We start from the raw sequence: 24,632 nt of genomic DNA, 5'->3' as shown, positions 1-24,632 counted from the left end.
GTAATTTTAAACTTAAGCAAAACATATGCAAAGTTTACACACAATTTTGACTTAAGAATGTTTGGTGAATACGCACCATGTATTAGATCATTTTAGATATTGCTTTAAAAAAAGGAAAGGTTGCATTTTTCACCGCTGCACGCTTCGATATATACAACTATTTGCTTGTTTGAGGCATTCAAAAACTTTAACGGATTTACCAGTACTCAGACGTGAACTGTAATAGTTTTAATGGAGAAAGTTGAGGGAAGTTGATATGTACTCTTTGGGGTTTGCATTAGTGTAATTTATTAGAATCCATTCATCATTTTTATATGTACATACGTTGAGCAACATCTTTGCATAATTTGTGTAATTTATCACATATCACACAGTAATTTATATACAAATTGCAGTTTGCATAATTTATCTCCTCCTAAGCAGCCTAATTTTTCTAATTATTTGTAGATTTGTTATAAAATTCTTTACAAGTAATTTTATTTTAAATGTTAACAAAAACAAATCTGTAGAATTGTTGAATGAAGTTTTATAGACTGTATATACAATATGTTTGATTAAACTAAATATTATACTTGCTTCTTATTTTATTGATAAATTAAGCATTTTTATTGGTTCGAAAGAGAATTCACGAGCCGAAAATTTGAATAACCAGTGAAGCGGAAAAGTTGACTGCATCCTAAGCAATAATCAAAAGGGAAATTTCATTGTATGCAGCCGCGAGTTTCTGACAAACCAACGTTTTTTAATTAATAAAATAAGCTATAGAACACAAATAACTGACAAATGTTTTTGGAAAGTAAGTTCAAACCATTTTGTAGAAAGTATAAAAAACATTTGCTTTTTAGACATTTCTGATTATTGCAACTGCAGCAATTGCAATAGTTTCTAAACTATTATAAATCTGATTTTCGTTCCAGGGTTTACAGGGCTATAAATTGAGAGGAAGGGAAATCTATTTGAAAGGTATAAGTCATTTAAATCAGTTTCTCTCAAAAATGCAATAGTTAAAAAATATTTAAGTTAAAATCGAAGCGAAGAAACTTTTGGATACTTTGGTGCGAATTTAATGCCATCAGCTTTTATTTTTGTTTTGAACGAAAAAACAGAACATAAAAGAATTCCATCAAAACAAAAAGCAAACAAAAAACACAAAGCAAAAGGAAAACAAAGAAAAGAAATATTGCTACGATTTTTTTTTATAAGTTAAATTAAAATAAAAGTTGTTTCTATAAATATAGGGAGAGTATTGAAATATTTTCTCTGCAGCTACAGTATTGCTGGTCATGAGCGTTTCGATTTATCTTATGGAAATTGTTGTCAACTAACTAATAATTAAGTAAAAAATAGTAAATAGTCATTTCATACAAAAAGTCATTTCGTACAAAAAGAATTTTAAAATACTTTAAAAAATATGAATTTAAGTATAAAGCATTTTGTATATAAACAAATTTAGCAATGGTGTATTAAACCTTTTGTTTCCATCATTTTTAAGTACTAATTTATTGTCAATACTTGCTATTAACACGTCTCTATTGATTGGAATAAAAAAAATGCGCATGTGTAAGGACATTCAAGTTGCAAGAAACATGATTGTGGAAAAGCATTCACATTGAGGTTTTAATTATTTTCATCCCATCAGTTTTAAATGCTACTTTATTGTTATTACTTGCAATCAACACGTCACTATTGATTGGTATAAAAAAAATACTCAGATGTAATGAAACTCAAGTTGCAAGAAGCATGAATGTGGAGAAGCAACTTTCCATAAATTTGATGAGAATATTATTTTCACTTACGGTAGCATACCTTTCCTTTGGTAGCTACCTAATACTACTTTCCAACTAGAATTCTTAGCCTCGATTTCCAGTCAATCTCTTCAAGCGCAAAGTTTATGCATTGGACTCTGCTAATATTTGAATCAAACTCAGTGTTTAACGCTTTAATATATGTGGTTAGACGAAGTAGAATCTCTAAGATGTATATCTCTTATATTCAAAAGTTTGTTGAAAGTATATCAAAAAAGAAAATGCAATCATTTCAAAAGATCTTGAAAATGAACGATTGCTTTATCATTCCGTTATCGATGTTTCCGAAAGACTCTTAATTGAATAAAGCAACAGTGGCTTAAAAAAAATTTACTTTTTTGCCTTTAAAAATAGGGTGGAGAGTATAGAATGCATTTAAATAGAATAATAAGTATGCACGCATGAGTGATTTCAAAAAAGAAATTAATTTTAGAAGTTGAGAGTGGAATAAAAATAGTACAGAGCGCTTGATTTTAAATAATTATATCATATATTTATATACAACATCAGGCGCGGATCTAAGGGGTAGCCATTGTAGCAATTGCCATTTTGTTTAAATTGCCACATAATTTTTGGGTTTTTTCGCTAAAGGAATATCCCACGGCCTACTTAATAACAGGCCTGAAAGACGCGCAAAAAAAAAAAAAAAACTGTAGGCGGATGTTTGTCAAAACAAAAATGGAGAAAGTTTTGTGGTTTTTTTAGTTATATTTTTAGTGTTTATATATATATATATATATATATATATATATATATATATATATATATATATATATATATATATATATATATATATATATATATATATATATATATATATATATATATATTCAGTCATGTATATAGATATAATGCAGTAATGTATTTACATAATATGATATACTACACAATATATATTTAAAATCAATTGCTTATAATTATTTGATAGTCAATATTATTTTATTTGTATTTTATGTATTTAGTAATCTTTCAAAACAAAAATTACTATATCATGCCTTTTAAATGTTGTGTGACTGGTTGTAGAGGAAACTATGATAAAGAACATAAAGTTAAACTTTTTCGATTACCAAACAAAAACCGTAATCCTCAAGAAAGAGAAAGATGGATTAGATCTATTCCAAGAGAAAACATTCCAAATAGTCCAAATACATTCATTTGTGAAAATCATTGGCCAGTTAATTATGAAACTTGTCAAATTCATGGTAAAATTCGTCCCTTAAATCCACCAACTATTTTCATCTGTGTATTTCAAAGTCAAATTCCTACACCTCCACCAACAAAAAGAACAACAACAAAATCACTACCATCTACGCGTAACATGAAACCTGATGAAATTTCAGCTCACTTGGATTTGTATGAAATTAGTTGTTTTGATGATCTTTGCCTAAAAGTAAGCAAAGAAGTTATTCCATTTCCAGTAACATCTTTTACAGTGGATGATGGTTTAATAATCCAAAGTAAGGATTATATTGATACCTCTGCTATTCCACAGTTTCTTTTAAAAGTTAAAATTGATATGCGATTTGAAGGTTTTCATTTTGGATCTAGATGCTCTATTATACCACTGTGCAGTAATCGAATACATAAAATTACATCTTTCTTACAAATTTTAGAAGCTATTAGATATTTACATTCCGTTGAAATGGATCATAAAAAAAACATTATCCTACAACAAGTTGTTAGCATGCATGCATTAACATTTGTTGGTAATAAAAAATATTCTCCAGAAATTCTAAGTAGGGCTTTTGAGTATTTTTCAATTTCAAGATCTCTTTACAGTCGTATTAGAGATGACTATGAAATGCCAAGTATTGTAACACTTGGTAAACTTATATCTAAGGTTAGTAAGCTAGAGGATTTTGATTTCCTCAACAAATATTTTATGCAACTAGAAGATCCTCGTCAAAAAAATGTAATTATTATAATCGATGAAGTTTATGTAAAACCACAACTAACGTATCAAGGAGGTAACTTATTTGGAAAAGCAGTAAATAATCCAGAACATTTTGCAACCACTGTTTTGAGTTTTATGATTTGCTCATTATTAGGAGGAAAGAGGTTTTTGTACAAAGCACTGCCAGTGTATCGTTTAAGTGCTGATTTTCAATATGAACAAGTTGTAAATATGTTAAATTTGATTCGTTCATGTAATGGCATTACTGTTGCAATTTTATGTGATAATAATAAAGTAAATCAATCATTCTTTAAAAAATTCAATTTGATTTCTCCATGGCGCACAACTGAAAACATTTTTTTGCTCTATGATTATGTACATCTAATCAAATCTATCAGAAACAATTGGTTAACTGAAAAAATGCAAGAGTTAAAGTATTCTGACTGCGGCCTTGAAAAAACTGCAAAGTGGGTTGACTTGAAGAAGCTGGTTGAGTTAGAAAATAATTCTATTGTGAAACTATCAAAGCTTAATGAAATTTCTATCTGTCCAAAACCTATAGAACGACAGAATGTTGCTTTATGTCTTAAGATTTTTTGTGTTGAAACGTTAACTGCATTAAAAATTCATCCAGAAATTCAGGATTCAGGTGGAACTGTTGATTTTATAGAAAAAATTGTAGACTTTTTCAAAATCCTAAATGTAAAAAGTCAGTTCGAAGACGTTAAAACTAAAGACTTAAAAAGGGCTGTCTTTGATAACCCTAACGATCAACGATTAGATTTTTTACTTGATATAGCAAGTATGTTTGAAAAAATGGTTCCTAAAAAACAAGGACAAAGAGTAAAACAACTTACCAAAGATACTGCTCTTGCTCTTGCATACACGAGTAGAGGACTGGTTGAGTTAACTAAGCATCTCCTCAGCACTTCACACGAATATGTATGTCTAGGAAATTTTTCTAGTGATCCCATTGAAAAAATGTTCAGTAAGCTACGTCAAGGTTCTGGTGGAACATGTTTTATTAATGTTCAACAAGTTTTACAAAAAGTAAACATTAAGAAAACAAAGCTTCTCCTTGATTTAAACACAGATTTTGATGGAATTCAAACATGTTGTGAACATGCTTGTTTGAAATGTGGATTTTTGCTAAATGATGACAATACCTTCAATGTGTTTCATAATCTTTCAAATATGGAGTTAGCCTTGTCTAAGTCTGTAAAAATGGCTTTAGTTTATATTGCAGGATACATCAGTAGAAATGATGTAGATGAATATGATACGCAGTTCTATTACAACGAATTTGGAGAATTTACTAAAGAAATCAACAGAGGAGGCTTGAAGATACCTGGAGACAATATGTGTCAATGGGTGATTTATTGCTATGTATTTTTTCATCACATCATGTCATCAGTTTGTAGGACAAGTTTTATAAATATAACAATGATGGTAGCAGAATTTTATGGATTTGAAAACATAGATAAGTTTCATGGAAAAATACTATCTAACATATTATTTAACAACTATAGCAAGCTTTACTCACCTCGATCGACAAAAGAACCAGCTTTAAAAGTACTTAAATTGTCACAAAAATGATCATTGCGGAGCAGAAATGTAAATGTATGTAAAATATGTTTTGTGAAGTTGTAGGGTTTGTGAAATTTGAAAAGATATTATTAAAGAAAAGTGTTGTTTTTTTTAGTAATCGATTAAAAAATGTTATCTTATTGTAAAAGGTTTTTAAAATAAACAGCTCTCAAAATTTGAAAACAAGCAATTTAGCAGCTAGTGTAGCGAATTTTAAATTTTAACTCAACTTATTTGTTTACAAAATTGTTTAAATCGACATATTTGTTTACAAAATATCCGCCTACAGTTTTTTTTTTTTTTTGCGCGTCTTTCAGGCCTGTTATTAAGTAGGCCGTGGAATATCCCTAAAGATTTAAATTTGTCTGCCGTAATTTACGGATTTTAGCTTAGAGACTTTAGCTTATTATACGTTACCAACGCTTTATTCATTCAATAAATGCTGTGAAAAGATATTAAAATATCGATCTTCTATCGAACTTTCAAACGTGAAAATAAAATTTGGCCACACAATTACAAATTCCTGAATCCGCGCCTGAACATGCAATATTATCAAGTAAATAATTGTTTTAATTCTTCCTCGTTTAATTATTTGCTATAAAAATTTATCTTTTTATCAATTTTTAAAAAGTCAATACAAACAAAACATAACTAAATGTTTTTATTAACTATATGCTCAATTAGATGCCAATGCAACATGCAACATGGGAGACCAAATGCTCCAATAACAATAGTTTAAGAAATTCTACTAATAGACATTGCACAACGGGTACAAAAAAAAATTTCGTAAAAATGAAAAAATGATTCCCACAATCTTTTAGGCACTATCCACTTAAGAAAATGTGAAAGTTTCAAAAAATTTGGATCGTCCAAAAAAAAGTGATCACGTTCTGAAATTGTACCTTATAAAATGGCTTAGAAAGGCCAAAAAAGTTTTTCTGGATTATTTTATTCTTATTTCTTTATGAAAATATATTTTCTTTCACTATTAGTAGCTATGTTTAGAAACTTAATTTAAAAATTAAACTTTAACAAATAGGTTTTTTTTTAAAAAAATACTGGTCTCATTCTGTTTCTCACATCTGTCCACAAATAGGAACTGCAATTTATCTTCATGTATTATTTATAATAAACAAAATTTAGTTTTAAAACATGTCAAATGCTTATGCGAAATATCTTTAGAAAATATTGTCAGAAAACTCAAAATGAAGATAAAGGGAAAAAGGGTGTAGGAAAAAAAAAAACGTCGAGTTTAATGTTAATTTTATATTTTCCCACTTTTCTGTCCAAATAGAAACTTTTTTGTCTGGATATAAGCTACTCTGATTTACGGATATAGTTTTGAACAATTTTGTCGGTTAGCACCGTCTGAATTAGAAAAAAAAAAAAAACAAACAAAATAAAGCTCGTTTTCAACTAAAATCTTGATGGAAACAAATTCTTAAGACACAAAAAACTTTTCTAAAAAAAATGTCATTGGCTTATGTAGTAGCCTAGGTCCTACATTTAACCAAATTTTGTTCGAAATTTCGAACTTTCGAAATGCTTTAAAATTTGATTTAATCAAAAACATTTTTTCGTACCGTTTGAATAAACTCTCTTTACAAATCACAGAAATGTTGAAGCAAATCTTCAATTGGTGAATAATAAAAGAATTATTTAAGTGTTATATGTTCATAAACAATCTGTATCAGAATCATTTTCTTCAATAGTTTTAGGATTCTAAAGAACAGAGATTACAAAACTACAAAACGCTCTACAAAACGGTATATCTAAATTTTTTGTACGTTTCAAGACCGTAAAAAAATCAAGTAATCTTTTCAAGAGACCGTATCTCAGCAGGAATCTCTTGATGGTCTAAATCTTGATAATCCAGAAAAACTGTCTTTTTTGGCCTTTCTAAGCCATTTTATAAGGTTAAATTTCAGGACGAGTTATAAAGTGATAACTTTTATTTGGATCATCCAAATGTTTTGAACCTTTCACATTTTCTTAGCTGGAGAGTGACTAATAGATTGTGGGAATCATTTTTTCATGTTTACAGAGTTTTTTTTGTACCAGTGTTTGTTGTTCTTTGATGTTTTATGTTTTATTCTATTGATTTCTATTGTTTTATGTTTTTTACTTGGATTATTAATTACTTACTAAAACTCCTACAAAACTTTTTTTTTTAGATGGCACCAAAGTCACAAAGGGCAAAAGTTAATGTGCTAAACCCACTGATCTCTATAATAACTGGATAGCGCAACTCCGAGCAAAACTTCTAATTTTTTGACGCCAAAATCGCCATATTGGAAAGCCCCAAAAATTTAAATCCCATGAGCGTAAAGTTCTGTTTTTCGGCTCATCGCTTTAAATGTACTTATCAGATTTCAGCGTTCTAGGGCTTTCCAATATGCCGATTTTGGCTTCAATTTTGATATTAGAGATGCGCTATCCAGTTATTATAGAGATCAGTGGCTAAACCTAAAGAAAGCTGTTGTTGCCAACAACAACTTCCGGCGAGTTCTCCGTGGAGTAAAAAAAGGTGGTGGAAAAGTGAAGAAAAATGTGAAAACCTCCGAAATTCAATTAGATCATCTTAAGGACGTTTTCGACAAGACAAATCAGTTAAAGCTAAAGGAATATCCCTAAAGATTTAAATTTGTCTGCCGTAATTTACGGATTTTAGGTCTTGAATCTTGAAAGTTAGCGTTAAGAAAAAATCAAGCAACTAGTCAGTTATAAGAAAAATATATTTTTAACTGTTTTTTTAACATCCCATTAACAGTATCCCATGTTGTATTTTAGAAGTCATACTGCTAATGCACGAGTCTTCGACAGAAGCACAAATAAAAGGTCAAATAGGATGCATCTTAAAGTTCTCACCATTTGTAAATGGAAGCAAAAAAAATTATTTGAGGAAGCAAGTGATTGTTGAACAATTATTAGTTTTCAGTTTTTTTGTAAATTTATTATATATGCTATATAATATACAAAAGAATACATAATACATCTTTAAATAAAGTCTTTAAAAACATTTATTGTATTTTTAGTTTGAGTATCCCCGAAACTGTTTTTCTAACGCCTTGTAAGGGATTAGAAGCCCTTATATTAACTTAGAATATTGATTGTAATTGTGTTAAACATTTAATGTTAGTATGTTAACATTAAAGGTATATATAAACCGTTTACATACGGTTATATTCATATAAAAACCATGACACAAAGCCATAGGCTTCGGCAGGTTTTTATGAATATAACAGTATATTAATATTAAATATTAAACACAATTACAATCAATATTTTACGTTAATGTAAAACGCCAATAATTTTCCAACTTAAATTTATGTTAGTATAACGTTAATCTAACATTAGAATTTTACGTTTGTATAACGTTATTATCTAACGTAAATCTAACATAAGAATTTTACGTTACAAAGCCTTTCCATTTTGCCGAACCGGCAACGTTGTACTAACTTAAAATCTAACGTAAATACAATGTTAATACAACGTTGCGGGCCGGCTAGGAAGTAGGCAATGTACAGAGCTATAAAATTATATTGTTTTACCAAAATTGCAACCGCTAAAGCCGTTTCTAAATGAAAAAAAAACTTAACACGCAAACTTAGATATTTTAACTTATCGGTGTAGATGACACATGAAATTTGCTTTTGGAAAATATTTTAAAATTAATATGCAGATAGTAATGCTTTTAAACTTTTCTGATTGTTGCAACTATAATAATTAGATAAGTTTTTTAACCATTAAAAATCTGAATTTTGTCCCCAATCTTTTATGGGTTAAAAGCTAAGAGGGAGAAGAGAGAAACTAATTCAATTGCATATACTATTTCAATCAGTTTTTCTCCAAGTTGTTAAAAAGCATTTAACTAAAATCTATGCCCAGAAACTTTTGTCTACTTATGTACAAAAGTTAGGCCCTTAGATCTTTTTTTTATTTTGAACGACAATCAAAACATAAAATATTCACATAAAAACAAAAAGCAAACAGTATCAGGAAAATAGTGCAGAATTCTATTTACATGCCATTTTCGTCATAATAGTTCAAGGTGTTTGAGTATAGTAGACTTACCAAAGCTTCTCGAGCTGTAGTTTTTTAGGTGTTTTTGTTGGCACATAAAACAAGAAATATAATCACAAACAAGTTAAAAGGTTAATATCTTTTATGAAGGGTGTAGTCTAACTGATAGCAAATGTTCTTCTTAAAAATCAAAGACTTGAAAACAGGGAGTTCTATTATCTTTTTGAAGTTCTGATTTATATGTAAAGAAAATGTATACTGTTTTAGCAGCTGTAAGAATTTTTACACCCTTAATTGGATTAAATAAACGTGTTGATTTTTACTAAATTTTTCAAAGTGCTATACGAAAATAATTGATATATTGAAAAAACCTATATTTATTCGAATCGATTGAAGAGTAAATAATTAAAAATTCATCAACCATATATTACATTTAATGCTTGAAACTACTGATTCATTTCGGTACGAAGTTACATTATTGCTGATTCATTTCGGATTAAAGTTGAAAAAAAATACTAAAACAAATTTCAAAAATTATAAACTTACAAAAGTAATAGTTTTTAAAGACTTAAATTGCACAAGAGTGTCGTATGAACGAGCTGCCTTGGTTACACGAGACGTAGCTTGTTGATGTTGTTGATGACATGTTTCATCTTATGGAAATTTTTACCAACAACTCAGCACTTATTCAGAGCTTAGCTTTACATAAAGATGAAAACAATTGATTTGTGTCCAGCGTATGAAGACATTCCGAAAGGTTTATTTGGTAGCACATTCATTGCAATATCTTTAACAGTTAGCTTACTTATATTGATATCTAACATTTTGTTAATTATTGTTAATCGTTAGAATACTTAAATCAAGAACAAGAAGGAAAAGGACAGCAAATGAAATGCTTGTATTACTTTTAGCTTGTAGTGATATTACGGTTGGATTAATTCTAATACCACTCCGAGTAGCTTTTATTCAAAAGGGTAGAAAGCTTAGTTGTAGCAATAGGACTGCAATTGGGTTTTGGTCAACATTTCCGTTTTCTTTTTCATGCATGATTGTGTTAACAATCTCGATAGAACGTTTTTTTGTTGTTTTAAAAGACAACAAATGCTGCGGTAGAACTTTAAAATGGACTTACTTTATACCGATCATCGTTTTTAACTTCATGTTCTCGTGTGGGTTGGGTATTTTGTTTGCATACCAAATTCACATTGACGTTTTAATTGTTTTCATCCCATCAGTTTTAAGTGTTTCGTTATTGTTTTTACTTGCTATCAACACATCTCTATTGATTGGTATAAAAAAATACTCAGATGTAATAACATTCAAGTTGCAAGAAACATGAATGTAGAAAAGCAACTTTCCATAACTATGGCGATAATATCATTTTCACTCATAATAGCATACGTTCCTTTGGTAGCTTCCTTTTATTACGTAGCAACGAATTTCCTTATCTTCGATTCTTACTATTCAAGCGTAAAGTTAATAGAATGGGCACTGCTAGTATTTGAATCAAATTCAGTATTTAATGCTTTAATATATGTGGGTAGAAGTAGCAGAATTTCTAGGATGTACACTTCGTATATTCACAACTTTGTTGCAAGTATAACAAGAAAAATAAATACAAATACTTCGAATATTATTTAAAAACAAACGATTGGTTCTTCATTCTGATATCGATGTCTCCAATGGAATCTTAAAAATTAAGCAGCAAGATAATTCGCATGAATTTCACTTATTGAATCGTAGATATGCGCTTGACCCATTTCATCAAATCTAATTGTATACTTTCTTCCCCAGTCATCACGTGCAGTAAATTCAGATCCAGCTGCATGAATTTCATACCCCTCTTCAGTAAATACATGTGCGCAACCCATGTCATCAAATTCAATCACATACTTTCTTTCCATCTTTTTATTATACCAAGAAAATTTATTTAGCTCTCATTTTAGCAACTTTTCAAGATCTCCTTCCATTTTTCAAACTGTTGATCGTACTCCCATTCCTCAAAACCAGAATCAAAATTGACCAAAAGAGGATTTCCATCTCTATCAGAACCGAGTGTGTAAGAAGCGCCCGATTCATCAATCACTTCAAAATCGTCAACAAACACATATCGATTTCCTTGAACATCAATAAGATAACCATTAATAAACATCTTTTTTAAATACCAAGAAATTTTCTTAACTCTTTCAATTCTTCGAAAAGAATTAAAAAATGTTTATTCAGAATCGACTTCATTCGCCAAATCATCAAACATGAGTTTAATTTGCATCTTCAGCCATTGTAGATCATAATGGTCCTCGATCTCGTCTTCAATAAATTCTTCATTTGACTCGGGATCAGGCAGTAAATAATTTATATAATACAGGTCGCTACGAAACAGCCTTTTAATATTGTACATGTATTTTTTGTCTATTTCATCATCGGGAATTTCAAGTAATTTCATATGCGTCTGATTTTTGAGAAGGGAAAGGTCTTGAATCATTTTGTGAATTGGCTTGTATTTATTTTTAAACTCCACTTCAAGTGACGGTCTATCCAATTTTTTCTTACTATAACGAGCACTGCATTTGAGATTGAAAATTTTTTTAATCATTTTGCTTTGCTGTCTGATTTCTTCAATGAGTTTCAAAATTTCATCTACGACGAATTTACTTTGCATATTACCCATATTTTTTATTTATGCCAAGAAATTTCTTAACTTGAATTCAATTTTTTTAAATTTTAGCTCCAATGAAAAGAATTAAAAAATCAACATGCCATTGGAAGAAGTCATTTAGCTCAATTTTTTAACTTTTAACATGTTAAAAAATCAATTTTGCTGCTTTTTACGTTTTTCAAGCTTTTCAGAATTTAAAAATCCAATCTTGATTCCATTGTCTACCTTTCCATCTCGACGCTCTAAATACCTCCATCCACGACCAGTCCCTGCCATCGCTTTGTAAAGAGACTTGTATTCAATCACCTCACCCGTTTCAATGTTAGTTATTCTCACAGTGATGGGCTTTTTCCTAACCAAACAAAGCCATTCCCATTCTGGATCGGTTGGTTTTTCTTCTTTTATTTCACGTATTTTCTTTTCTTTTGCTCTTCCTAAAATCTCATCTTTACTGATCAAATTATTTTCAACCGCGAGCATCATCAACGTCATTAAATCGTTTGCTGTTTTACAAACACCGTTTTCATTCAGCAAATTTTTCAAATACGATGTTGTATATCTCATTTTATTAGGGAAAGAAAATTTTTTAAGTCAATTTAATTTTTTCCCGAAAAGACATCTCAATAAACAGCAGTCATGTTGGTTCCGTCTGAAACAAATTTAAGCAATTTTTCAGAAATAACTACTGCAAAAATAACGTTATTTGCAATAGTTGAAGTTCGGAATTTCAGGTTTACCACCAATTCAGCTGTTTCTGACGCCACTCTTTCTTTTTGCTTGCTGATATCAACAAAGAACAAGGGATACAATTGACAAACAAGTTCATTGGTTCCATAATATTTTTCATCAAAAGAGAACGCATCCGCATAAACCATGACCACTTTCTTTTCTCCAAAATTCAAGTCGTAATTGTAATTTGGATACTTTATTCCATTAACAGTCACATAAAAGTTGCTAACATCACAATGGTCGAATAGTGACGGATTGACAGTTTGACTGGAATTTCTGTTTGTCTTAAGTCCGAACACGATAAATCTTGGAACGCTTTTGTAAGGAATAAGCTGTCTTTCACATTTGTTTGATTTATAAGCCACTTGAATGGGAATCTTCTTAGTCATTAAATTCATGAAATTGGTCTTTTTCGAAATATCCAAATCAACGCGAGGCATATAAAGTCTGAATATTTTAAGGTCGAGCATTCCTGCACTAACGCTCTCCGCTCTGTAAATCGCATCACCGCATTCTTTCTTTGTAAAGGTGATGGTATGTCTAAACCCATAAACAACTTTGTCATAGGTTTCGCAAAATCCAAAAATGTGCTTCAACGGAATTTTAAACGAAAAAACTCCAACGGATGTAGTATCTGCAAACAAGTGGTCTTGTCTAACATTGAATCCTGAATTTCCAACAAGATTTGATGTGTCCATGTACCACATTTGTTTTAATCCATCTGCAAGCTGAAATCCGTAAGGATATTTCATCATTCCAAGAATGGTGGTGGCTTGACCTGGATGAATAACTCTTTCCACTTGCTCTCCTTACAAGTCATAGTTAATATCGTTAAACAAATACATCAAAGCATTGTTCACCAAGGCAATCTTGTCTGTAGCTTCGTAAAATGTTCCATTGCTCTTTTTCAACACTCCTTCAATGAGAATGTAAGCCTCTGATGGTACTGTTTGAATCGATTGACAGTCAATCTCAAAAGTAATCATGCCCGAAGAATTTAAATCGAGATTAGTCGGAAGGTACTCAAAAAAATCAACTTTTTCAATACCAATATTATACTCTGGGTTCTCAGTAACTCTTAATCGATCCGTATTTATCATTTTTATTATAGAAAATAAGTTTATTAAATTCATTTCAGTGTCTATCGCGAGACAGGTAGACTTAAAAGCAGATGATTTTAAGTGGGGGTGTGCGAGGCCTTCGGGCTCGCCCAGGAGGGGGAGGTGTGCGGGTCCGAAGGACCCGCCCCTTGCAGCAGCAGAATACTTCAGACAATTTTCATGTCCACTTAAAATTTCACCAGTTCTTGGATTCGAATCGCATTCTTTTTAGACATTTTCCTACTTTGAATGGATGAACCAGGCTTTAATTTCTCAATGGTCTTTTTACCTTTATCAATGGCTACGTCTTTAGCAGCGGAAATGGCAGAAAAAGCTAACTCTTTACCAACAGATTTTGCAACTGTAATCGCTTCTCTTCCCGATTCGCTTGTTGCAGCAATTTTAAGCACTTTCGACATACTTGAAGCAGCCGCTCTTTTTATGAAACTTTTAATCATGTCTACAATACCACCTCCTCCAACAACGTTCTTTTTCACATATCTTCGATTATTACAAATAAGCATTTTTAAATAAAAAGCAATTTTTTTAAAATGATTTTATCAATAGTCTTCATTAACGATTTATATTCCTCTTTATTAATCTCCCCTTGTCTCAACAGCTCATCGCAAATGGCAACAGCTTCATTTTTCGACCCTGTATTTCCAGCATGCCAAGCAGCAATACTCAACTCAATTTTTTCCACCAACGCATTCGGATCGCTCGGAAGAATGATCACTCCACGACCTTTTTTTCCTTTTTCAATACGGATCATTTTTTCCCAAAAAGGAGCAATAAGTTGCTGATATTTTGGTCTCCTTGAAGCTTTCGGTTTATGCGGTTGCGAATCAAATCTTATAGCATCACTATCCATCAAAATTTTTTCATAATTTTTCAAATCTTCATCGGTATAGTCGTTTGGTATTGTAAATTTAGTCATCAGCTCCCAAAGACCTTTTGTTCCTTCATACCTTTCTCCACCTTCAATAATGTTCTCCACACATTTCAACTTCCATTTTTCCAATGATCGTTTTATCTCCAACTTTGTTCACTTCAAAAGGCATTTTTGATACAAATTTTTTATTGATCAGCTTTTTATCAGGCAGTTTGCTCACATCCATCAAGTTCTGTTATTTGTTATTTCTTCTTGCCAACACCTCTTTCACAATTTCATCCCGTTTATTCGGGTCTTGTATTTTAAAGAAAAACATCTTTTAAAAATTCGTGGAAAAAAATCATAAATTGGTTTTTACGATTATGTTGATCCTTTTTTGAATAGGTTGTTGAACATTTGAATCGCGTCTTCTCGTCCTTTTTGGATCAGAGACTCTTTCGTCAACTCGTCTATCCCTTTTTTAGCTTTTAATCTTATCTCCTCCACCATCTCTTTAAACTTTTGAAGCTCACCAAGAATCAATTGAAACTCTAAATCGCTTATTTTACTATCCATCAACGCTTTGGAAATGTGCTCGCTGATCGTGTTCAATTTGGACTCTGACAACACTTTTATCTTTTCATGCTTTTCCGCTTTCAATGCCATCTTTTTGTTCACTTGACCTCCAACGATCGATAAAAAACCCATTCCAATAGCTACACCTTCACACGCAATCGCTGCGGGACTGGCAATAATGGTTGATAAAAGACTAATTCCGGCTACACCTAGAGCTATGCGCAGCGCTTGCATCGAATTGTCCACATTAGATATAATTCTAAAAGCACGATGGTACTTTTTACTCAAATGAACTCGCTTTGCTCGCTTTCACTCAAATGAACTCGCTTTCACTCTCTATCTCTTTCTGAATCTGACTTATTTTCTGCAGACGATAAGTGTGACCTTCTTCAACTGGGGCAGAAGGAAGAACCGGATAAAGTTTTTTATTCAATATTTCCATTTTTTAATACACAAAAATTATTTTAAATCAATGTAATTAATTTTGCAAAGTTTTTCTTCTTTTTTAACAATCACGTCCTGTTTGCTGTTGCTATTCACGTCCATAATGATGTCATCTACAGACTCTGAAATAATAACTTCGTTTTTTCTATAATTCAATTGATCAGTAATTTTATTCATTAATGTCACCACTGCAATACCTTTCATTGTATGTGAGAGAGCAGCAAATCTAATGTCTTTCTGAGCAAAAATCTCATACTGTACGTTCATGTTGTAATATGTAGGATGATCCAACGTTTTTATAGACACAATAATGTTGCTCGGTCTTCTTTGCTCCAACTCTCTAATCCTCTCTTCTAAATGAGCTAATTGCAAATCTAAACTGTGAACTTCCGTTGTAACAACATTTTTAAAAAACTTGTGAGGAGCATGCATTTTCACATATTATAATAAATTTTAGATCATTTTTGAAAACTAACCAATTCTTTATTGTCCACCCACGAATTAAAAGAGTCTGGGTATCCCGACCATTTGACCAATGATTTGCTCTTGGTCTTGCGAATGATTTTTTCAATTCTGAATATGTCTTGATGCGTCTTTTGCATTTTCTTTACCGTTAGCTTCAGCGATTTTATACGTAGGCGGATCCGTATACTGAACTTTTGACAAGTTAAAAACTTCTTCAGTCCATCTCGGCGTATGCCCCTTTTCAAAATGAGACTTCTTTTTTACGATCCTCACTTGATCACCCATGGAAAATTTCGGTTCTTTTCTTTCTGTTTGAGCCTTTCCATTCAGGTTCATCAAGACCTTATATTTATTCTTTTCATCGCTGGCTTCAACTGGTGCCATTTTGATGGAAGAGTGCTTTGTGCTGTTGTAATTTTTCACCATTTCATCTAATACGTCAATGTATTTATTGGTGTTATTAGCTGAAAAATATTTAAACATTTTCTCCTTCATCGTTCTGTTCCATCGCTCGACAACACAACTTTTTTCCTCGTTTTCAGTAGAAGACAATTGCACACCCAGCGCTCTCACATGCTTGTTGTAAAATCCTTTTCCTTTGTCCACCCACAATTTAGAGCACTTTCTTTCTACGAAAATTTTTTTCAACGCTTCAGCTACATCAAAACCAGTTTTGCTTTTTAATGGAATAATCCACCCATACTTTGAAAACACGTCGATCACCATCAGCAAATATTTTACGCCGTTGTTGAATTTTGAAAACGATTTCATATCAACCAAATCTGCAGCCCACATATCATCAATGCCGTTCACAATCACCTTTCTTCTTTTAAAATGATGAATGACCGGTTTATGAAGCTCCTCTGCAAGCTGATCTGTCCATTTCGTTGCAAGACCTAATCCGAACTTAGCTTTTGCTTTAATCACTGGAGCAATGAGTTTTCGCTCGTTAATTTCTTTTTGAGTAGGGTCGGGCATCGAATCCATCTCCTCAAGCATCATCTGATCTGCTAAATTTCTGTTCTGTCTGTCATTAAAATATTTATAAGCCAAATCATGATGGTATGCTGCACCGGTTTGCTCCACTCCTGATTCATGTCCGTGGAAGTCAGCCTCTTGTCCAAATTCGTACCAGGACCTGCAAAGTTCATCCCTGGAATATGCATTTCTCCTGGAAATTTTGCCCATGGAAGCTTGATTTTGCTCGACAGCTTATTAATCGATTCCACCAAGTCTCCTCCTTTTGTTGTCGAAGGAACAAACTTACATTTAGTCGTTCCGCAAGAGTCGCAAGTTCCTTTGAGCATATTTCGATTATTTTTTGTCTTCTCGTTTCTCATGTGAATGGTTTCGGTTTCTCTTTTGCATTTAAAGCAATACATTTTAACATATATAAAAAAAGTTTTTAATATAAAATGGAAGTAACTAATTTGTCATGGAATATCAGTAAAACCAAAAGAAACAACAACAAGCTTTTCCCAAGAAGCATTCGAGGGATCATCGTTGGAAAGTCTGGATGCGGAAAAACAACGTGGCTGCTCAATTTACTGCTCAAGCCTGGATGGTTGGATTACAATCATTTGCAAGTCTTTGGAAAACCTTTTTTTCAACCCAAATACAAAATACTCAAAAGGTCCTTCGAAAAGAAACTTCCTAAAAAGGATATTCTTGATTTATTCAAAGTGCAAAACGAAATTGAAAAATTAAATTTAAACCCTGAAGATATTATTAATGACCTTTCAAAAAAATATTCCGACAACGAGAATATGGAGTGTCAATTCTTTTAAACTGCTGAAGATGTGCCCGAGCCTGAAGATTTCGATTCGACTAAAAACAATTTAATGATCTTTGACGACTTGCAACTCACCAAACAAAACAAATGCGAAAAATATGACATACGAAGAAGACACTCTAACCTTGACTGCTTTTATCTCGCTCAAAACTATTTCATGCTCCCTAGACAAACCATCCGAGAAAAGGCTAATTTTATTTGCCTCTTCCCACAAGACCAAAAAAATGTCGATCACCTCTACAGAGACCATGCAGCTGTGGATATGCCTAAAGAAGAATTTAAAATGTTCTGCAAATACTGCTGGTCTCAATCCCACGGATTTGCCGTCATTGATTTGTCCTCCAAAGAAGACCATGGAAAATACAGAAGCGGGTTTGACGATTTTTTATTTTTCTAAAAACAATTTAAAAAATAATTCTTATTTAAAAAATGCCAGGTATCATCATCGATGTAGATGGAAAATCAAGTGTTATCAAAACTGAATTTTTAGATAAAATCTTTTTTGATGAAGGAAAAAGTTATGAAATGGCTTTTCTCGGTCTTGAGACTTACAACAGCATTCCAAATGTAAAAAGCAAAAACAATTCTTTCAAATACAGCATGAACAACGGAGCCAATTGGGAAAACATGATTCCTGATGGAAGCTATGACATTAAAGACATCAACAAGTATTTGCAAAGGTCTATTTCATTCACGATAAAAACAGCTCAACGTGGAAGTTATATTATTGCAAATAAAATTAATTACTCTCCAAACAACCTTCAAATTGGAATCAATCTTAATACTTTAAAATCAACCATTAAACTTGGTTTGAATTATTTGATTGACTTTAACGTGGAGAACAGCATCGCATCGCTTTTGGGATTCACAAAAAGAAAATTAAATTCCAATTCTGAATACGAGTCTAATCATATCATAAGAATTTCAGACATCAACACAATCAGAATCGTTAACAACGTTATCGGATCGTCCTATATTAATGGAACCCAATTAAATTGCATTTACTCCTTTTATCCAAATGTAGGTCCAGGTTTTAAAATCATTGAGAGACCGATGCTTTTGATTTATCTTCCTGTTAAACTGTTCGAAATTTCAACAATGGTTACTCGCACCATTGATCAAAATGGAAATTTAGTTGATTTTTGTGGAGAGGACGTTACAATACGATATCACATTCGAGAAGTGAAATAAATATTTCCCGACGCTATAAAAATGAGCAATTATCAAAAGATCAAACTGAACATCTCAGAGGGGCAAGCTGATAAAATCAAGAAAGCAATACATGATAAAACTGATGCTAGCATTAAGCTCTCTCATCAAGACTTAGATGGTGAACATGTTCTCACTGTTACTAACGCGCAATTGAACAAAATTAAAAAAGTATACAGCAATGGAAAAGGAGTCACTCTTAAACTCAGCAAAAGACAAATCGCACACAACTCTAAAGTGGAAGGAGGTTTAATTGGAGCTCTTTTACCTTTATAAGGAACTCTCGCCACAAAGGTTGTTCCTGCTCTTGCTACTGGACTTCTTGCTGGTGTTGGATCTTCTGCAGGTTCAACTATGGTGGATAAAATCGCAGGATGTGGCGTGGTTTACTTGAGTAAAAATGGTAATGGAATGAAGATGAAAACTGTAAGTAGAAAAGGGTTGTTTATAACTCCGTGGACTAAAAATGCTCATGGTGATGGGCTCTTCATTAAAACTGGAAAGGATATAAATATGCCAGTTCTGGTTTGCTGCTTGGACCTAATTCACCCATCTCAAGCATACCCTTCTTAGGAGCTATTCTATAAACTTCTTTCAATAACTTTTTAACAAACAATGTAAAATGATCAACGCTGAAGGAATTGTTTTGCCTAATGAAGCTTTGACGATTTTTCAATTGATAGAGGCTGCTAAACAGTTAAAATTGAAAAACTTTCGAGGTGTTCTTGTCAGAGACGAGTTGCCGAAAAAACCGAGAAGAAAAGAATGCGGTATTGTGAATACAGGATACTCGAGCACAGGCGGTTTTCATTGGGTGTGTTGGTACAAAGACGGTGATAAGAAATACAGTTTCGATTCTTATGGTCAGCCCCCTCTTGTCAAGCTTGTGAATTATTTGAAAAGTCCCGTTTATTATAACAGTGAAAGGATTCAAAAAGGAAACACGGTTTACTGCGGTCACTTGTGTCTTTACGTCTTGAAAAAATTGAATAAAGGGTTTGACTTTCAAAGCATTATTAATACCTTGTGGTGAAATTCTTAAAAAATAAAGTTATTTAAAAATAACAAACCAACAAACAAAATAAACAAAAAGACCCACACTCAGAGCCAAAAAAAAAATGGATAGAACGACCGTAAGCAGTCAGGCAGGCAAATAAAAAAAACAGACCTTGTCCAGAGCCCTGCTTTTAAATTCATGGATCTTTGGTCCGAAAGAAATTTAAATCATTGCGGTAAGAATATTTTAATACTTCATTGCAGGTTCTGGCAAGTTATCAACCTTAGGATTAAAATGAGACGCCATCTTGGAAATTTTTAAAGATTTTTTTTTACTAAAACTCAAACCCTTAAGATAGGAAAGTATCAATGAGCTAGAACCCGCATTTCCTAGTAGTAAGAGCAACTACAATTAAAAGATTATAATAATTTTTACAAGTAGGAGGACTGGACTTTAACGCCTGGTTCTGCAGCAGTGGATTAAAATGACTTAATGAGCAGTGTACAACAACATTTTTTCCATGTACAATAGGACCTTTTCTCCATGTAAAATAGGACAAAACCCAAAGTTTGTCAATCCTTGTTGTTGGTGTTGTTGGTAATTACTTATAGCACTTAAATTTTTTTATTAAACAAAAGAAATCAATAAATAATTGAACTCTTTTATATTTTTAGCTTGTGCTTGTCAGAAATTGGAAGTATGTGCAAACAGAAATCAATTAAAATAAAATTAAATATTGCGTCAAAAATTAAGAAGAGTTAAAATATGAAAGATATTATAAGAATATACATATTGCATTTCTGTCCTTTTTGATTTTTTAAAATATAATCATTTGTTTATAAATGCACTTTTTCTTATTTTTCCCAATTCCAAATATTCCTTATAAGCAATATACAGATGGTTTGTAGAATATCACAAAAAGTCAATAAAATTGCAATACATTGCACTTTTATAGACTTTTTATACTCTACAATATGTGCAGTATAATATATAATAATATAAACTATGATTGATGGAATATATTCTAACAATTCTAAAGACCATCTGAAATGATAATAAAAAGTATTTTCTATAGACTTTCTGTAGTTAAATTTCTATAGGCCGTGTTTTAAAAGCCTATAAAAAATAGTATTGATCTTTTGTATTTAAACTTCTATAAACTTTCACTTGCATATTCTATAGACTTTTGATAGTTGAAGTTCTATTGGCAATATGTTTCAAAAGCCTATAGAAAATAGGGTTGATTTTTTTTTTATAGAAAATCTATACAAATTTTGTCTTGGGAAACTTAGCAAGTATATTTTTGGGTATAATTGATAAATGCTTCCCTAAAGACAATAAAATTCACAAACTTTTTAACCGAAGCATTGTAAAAGTGAGTTATAGCTGCCTTTCAAGCATTAAAAAAATCATTTCTGCTCATACCAAAAGAAGACTATCTAATAATACTGATAATAATAGCCAATCATGCAATAACCGATTTACCGCGCATGCCCACTAAATGGAAAATGCCTTTAGAAAAACTTTTTTTATATTTGCAATATAAAAACTCAGCAGCAAACTCTACTGAAATTTCTAAATTTGTATGGGAGTGTAAAAGTAAAGGTTTAAAACCCATTCTAACGTAAAACATTCTAGATCAGGCAGAATCATTTAAACCTGGTGGCATACACTGTAATTTGTGCTTAATCGAAAAACATCACATCGTCACGTCGAAACTAGGCTTAGTAAATAAACGAAGCGAACTAACATCAAAGTGCCGCCATGAAAATAAATTTTTAATAAAAAACTTTAATGCCATCATAGCAAACACTCCATAGTACTGTTATGGAGTTAAGTATTTTTTTATAAACCAAACTAATTATTTACAAAGAGAATTTCCTTGGAGAGAAGGCTATTGCCATTTTATCGAAGTTTGTTGTGAAAAAACTACAATAATGCTGGCCGGTTTATATGCCCTTTTTATAATCCGTTTTTATATACTGTTATTAAATTTAAGCTGCACTCAAAATGTTCTTCCTTAGCTTTTAAATGATAAAAACATTTATGCATAAAATCTTTAAAAAAACAACTGATGAATTAACCTTTCAGAGAAACTCTTCTTCAGAAATGGGTATAATTGTCTTCTCCTTACCATTATAGCAAATAAGAAAGCGAAAATATCCCCCTGACAAAAAAAACCCCTGGAAAGTAATCCCCCGAAAAAATAGTTTTCTTTTAACTAAAAGACTGCCATCCCTCATCCCAATCATCAAATGTTTTATGCGCAGTTTCGTGCATGTTCTTCCTAACGGTCAGTTGATGTATGTACACTCCACTGCACTATTTCCAAAAAAGTCAGTCGATAAAAGAAAAATAGAAAAGCAACAAATAAATTTAAAAGTTTAAACATTAAAAACGGTATCAGGAAAAAAGCTGATAAAACAATAAAATGATATTTACTTTAGTGTATCTAAGTATGTAAAAAAACTTATATATAAGATATTTTTTCCAGGAGGTTTTTTCAGGAGAATTTCTTTCTTAATGCTGAGTTCCATGCGTTCAAATATTATTCCGGCGATTGCAATGGTTTTATTTGCTATTATAATCAAGGGCTGTTATCGATTGTTAATATTTTTTAGGTGGACAGGGAAAAAATATCTAAAAATCTTTAGACCGATTGTCGCGCCAAACTAAATTAACTATGCTTTACTACAAGTTTCATTTCACTTCATATCACTCTCTTATACAATATTCTTTCAAAAAAAAACTTATACCAAAAGTAAATTTACTTACTTTTTAAATAAAGATTACTTTTAATTGTAATTTAAAGTTACTTAAAATGTAAACATAAGTAAGTTAAAGTAATTTTACATAATTAACTTTTAACAGCCATTTCATTTTTTTGTATAAAATAAAACCAGTTTATTTAGAAAAACTAATTTTGTAAAAAAATTTTATTTACGTTTGATAACAAATTACTTTTATATGATGTATTTTAAAATGCAATTTTTTTTTACAATGAAGATAATATAATTTGTTATAAAATGAATTCTTTTTAAATGTAAAAGTACGTAACGTTTAGAAGTAAAATTATATTATGAAATGCAATTTAAAAACAGTGATTAACTTTTAAAGGTAAAAGTAAATTACTTTTTCAAGTGACTCAATTTTACATTTAAATTTAAATTACTTTATGATGAAATATACTTAACATAACTTACAATTAAAAGTAAATTCACTTATATTTATAAAGTAAAAATTGCTTTTTAAAAGTAAATTATTTGTAAATGTAATATGAACTTGCTTTAACGCTTATAAATGAATACGTAATTGACTTTTCATTAAAGCTTATTTATATGAGTAAGTAAAAAGAAAAAAAAAAAAAAAAGGAATAAAGAGCCATTCCAAGTGTTGAGTTGTTGTTATGTTTTGCTATCAACACGTCACTATTTATTGGAACAAAAAAAAAACACTCAGATTTTACATTAAAGTTTCAAAAAGAGTGTTTTAAAGGAACCTTCTGTTATCAAGATGATAATATCCTTTTCTCTCACGGTGGCATTTATTTCTTTGGTGACCTCCTATTACTTCTTTTCAACAAACTTCCAATTTCTTGTGATCTTCTGTAAGCAAAAAATTTAAAAAATAAGCTCTACTTACGGTTAAGTCAATCTCTAAGAAATATATTCATTCCTTTTACGAAAGTATATCAAAAAAAGTCAACAAAAAATATTTTAAACGGATTTTAAAAATGAGCATTTGCTTCATCATTCCGTTTTCGATTATACCGATTAACTCTTTTCTATTTTTCTTTCAGCACAACTGTTTAGATTACAATACAATGTTGATAAGTTTGCTCTTTTCTAGAATGACAGTGCCGAAAAAATTTTTGAACTACGTGAAAGAGATCGTATTTATTCCCATTCTCTGGTTTTATAAACATTTTCCAGTTAGTTTTGCGAATTTCTTGCTTTTTCCTAAATTATTATTTCATAAAACGTCAAAATATGTTTAAACAAAACCTTAGGAGGTAGGGGGCTATTCTAGTTTTTATCACAAAACTGTATAACATATGCATACCAGCTAAAATGAAATGATAAGTAGTATTACTATAATGCAGTATTATGTATATTTAGAAAAAAATTAACTATATTTCATATAAGTTAAAACACGTGTTGCAGCTAATATCGTGATTTCAAAATCAAACTAAGTGTTTCAAATGGAAATGTCTGGGGAAAAAAAAGTACTTTTTTATGTAGTTTTCGAGCTGTGAATCTTGTTCCGCTTTGAAATGTATTTATCATTTCAGCTAATTTTTTAAAATTTTTTTCTCGCTAATTTTAAGGTTTTCTTTAAAGAAATAGATTCTGATTAAAATTTGCATTAAAGCTAAAGAAAACTTCACGTGTTAAAAACAAAACTTTTTTTAGCGAAAATATAATAAAGTTCATTGAAAATAGATGGCCGTTTGATGACGCAACCACTAATGACACCTAATATCA

General features: G+C 31.1%; 1 long non-coding RNA gene across 1 annotated transcript; it reads left to right on the top strand.

Annotated features, from left to right (window-relative positions):
- Positions 1-693: 693 nt before the first annotated feature.
- LOC149882669 (uncharacterized) lies at positions 694-7,621 on the top strand. Its single transcript, XR_016444689.1, has 3 exons — positions 694-796; positions 918-963; positions 7,461-7,621. It is a non-coding gene; the product is annotated as an uncharacterized LOC149882669 (long non-coding RNA).
- The last annotated feature ends 17,011 nt before the right edge of the window (positions 7,622-24,632 follow it).

Source organism: Hydra viridissima, unplaced genomic scaffold (assembly GCF_058129835.1).
Source record: "Hydra viridissima isolate aposymbiotic clone 2 unplaced genomic scaffold, HvirCarnegie_v1 scaffold_10, whole genome shotgun sequence".
Taxonomy (NCBI): domain Eukaryota; kingdom Metazoa; phylum Cnidaria; class Hydrozoa; order Anthoathecata; family Hydridae; genus Hydra; species Hydra viridissima.
This window is presented reverse-complemented; position numbering and strand designations above follow the sequence as displayed.